Here is a 2,836-nt window from a genome sequence, read left to right as displayed (position 1 = left end):
TTTGGCGCCAAATGACGTCACTACAGACCCTTACTTTGCAATAGTTTATCAATAACATATCAGACAAGGAATCAACTAATACCTTATCAGTAGCGTCTTTCGCTGTGGTTGTTGTTTCAAAAGAAAGCAAACTAAGTACTCTTCCTTCAGTTAATCACCAACAAAGCTGCCAGCAATGCAAATCAGCTGGGCACAATGAGAAACATTAGTTAACTCATCCAGCTGAATAGCAAACTTGTGTGCTGGTGCTTTCATTTTGAAAACAACTTGCATCTTAATATCCTCCTCGTTATCATCTATCCAACAGAAAATAATGTTTTTGGAGATAGAAACGTTTAACTTTTTACTCTGTTTTCGTTTCTCCGCACATTCTTTGCACAAGAATCTCAACTCCAGGCTTAGTAGTATAAGGCTTCTGAAAAATCGTCATGAAATATGCAATTTCGTAAGATGCACAATCTATATCGGCTTGTGTGACAAGAGGCATATTGGATATATTTTGGATTGAATTAAATGTTAATTAAAAAAATTAAATGTCATCGATTACTATATATATATATATATAGGTGATACCCACTAACCCATGCAATGCATACACTGACAATGTTAAATATCTTTCTTTTCGTGGAAAACAGATAATAGTTATATTTCCAATTAATGTTAATGGACTTTATAATGAGTGTGTATGTTGTTCAAGGTTTAAGATTAAAAACAATTAAAAACAATACACATATCTTATTTTTAAAGACAGTACCAAAGTAAGATGATCATTCTTGAATTTTTAGAAGAAAAAAAAAAACACGATTTATTTAAGCTTATCTCTCTCAAAAAGGAAAAGGACAGGCGTACGTTTTGTTAATATCATGGATCTTTCTTTCTCCCTGCTTTTGATAAAATAATGAATTGAGAGTAAAAGCAATAAAAATTAATTCAATTTAACAATATCCATTTATATAAATTAAATTATTTATTTAACAAACTCCACTGATAAACTTCAGTATCAATCCCTGCTTCAAAAAAGCAGACGTTATTTGTCCTACTAATCTTTCCAAAACAAGAGAACAAATAATATAGAAAATGATGCAGTTTAATTTTTTAACTATTTTGAAGTATTCTCATCATATTTGATTGCTTTAGTTTTATAGATTTCTCAGATTTATATCTGTAATGTACTATATTTGAAATACGTATATTAAAACATTACAGTTATAAAAAAAATATGAATCCTCTCAAAGGTAAATCAAGCTCCACTAACGATCTGCTGCAACCGTAGGAAAACTATAGGTCTGACTCAGCATAATGAATCTTAATTAAACCAAATAAGCTGAGCTGATCTTTCGTGGTCCGCTAAAGCGCTCATGTTGAGTACAAATTCGATTTTAAAATAAACTAGCAGAGAAATCCGGCCTTGCTCGGGATTAAAATAGCATAGTCTTTTTTATTGTTTTACTTGTTTCGGTATTATAACCCGATTTCATTCGGGTCTACTCGGGCCACATTTTAAAGATGATGAATTAAAAAAAAAAAATATTAAAGATTGGTAATGAAAAAAAGCATGCCAAATGTTTAAACAGTCTTTTAAGAAGCAATTGGAGAAACCTCGCGGATGCAGATGTGAAGGGTAAAGAATGACGGGAAAATGCTGGAAAAAACAAAACAAAACACCAATCAGGTCTCTGCACAAAACTGAAATTGTGTAATACGACTGCACTTACAATGTTTTGGATACAATATGTAGTCACATCCAACGTAATTTTGCGGAATCAGTGTCGCGACGTAAACCCATAGGTTGGGAATTTGATTGGAAGAGGTGGTCAGGTTGCAGAGGTGGCCAGTGATGTGAAGAAGGTGAATGCAGTTGGGCTAAAATATTGATAAACTGACAATGACTCCATCGACGTGAGAACAATGGCGATAGGTTCAAAAGTGTTATTGCAGGGCTTCTTTGTAGACAACATAGGGGATTACTGGAAACATACAAATACTTTTGTACACCATTATGTCAAACGCAGTTACAGTGAATTAGGATTAAAGGAAATAGCAAATGAGATAGCTAAGATTAGCAAAGAAAGCCAAATCTTCACGCATAGTTCAGCAAACACAATACAATATGTGACAGAATTCCTTTAGTGAGTAACTGGCACCGAATTTTCGCTGGCATTTCAAAAGTGTTGCATGAAAGTTATCAGCTTGTTGCGGAAAAATATCCTCGTTTCAAACAGATAATTCCTCAGCCGCCCATTGTAGCCTTTAGACGGAATAATAAATATAAGGTAACTATTGACCTCTATTTCTAACTCCAAGAAAACTAACATTGGAGTATCTGCACGCTGTACCTTGAAAAACAGCCGCAAGAGAGGTAAGCCCTGTTCATTGTGCAACAAGATGAGTCAAGTGAATTCCATCAGAGATCATAACAGAAATGCTATGATTTATACAGAAGGTTGGAAATGTAGAGATTCCTATTTGGTGTACGCGACAGAATGCACGAAACACAACTTGATTTATTTATGTTGGTTGTACAACAGAACAATTAAACAAAAGATTTAATGGACACAGATATGACGTCAGACACAATAACAGTAGTTCGATAGAACTTGCCGAACATTTTGCTTCAAACGGCCGCAATTTTGAAAGACATTTGAAAGTGCATATTCTCAGAAAATATTCTGGATCTGCTTCACTTTCAATACTCAAAATGCATGAGGAGAAATGTTTGTCGGTTATTAACATCACGTCCTGGAGGAATGAATAAAACGACAGGAGAATATCATCAAATTTACACAAAATTGCTTGATTAAATATTCTTCTTCTTTTTCCTTTTCTTTTTTCTTAC

This window comes from Octopus bimaculoides, chromosome 2 (genome assembly GCF_001194135.2).
Source record: "Octopus bimaculoides isolate UCB-OBI-ISO-001 chromosome 2, ASM119413v2, whole genome shotgun sequence".
Lineage (NCBI taxonomy): Eukaryota > Metazoa > Mollusca > Cephalopoda > Octopoda > Octopodidae > Octopus > Octopus bimaculoides.
The sequence above is the reverse complement of the archived record's forward strand: the minus strand, read 5'-3'. Positions refer to the sequence as shown.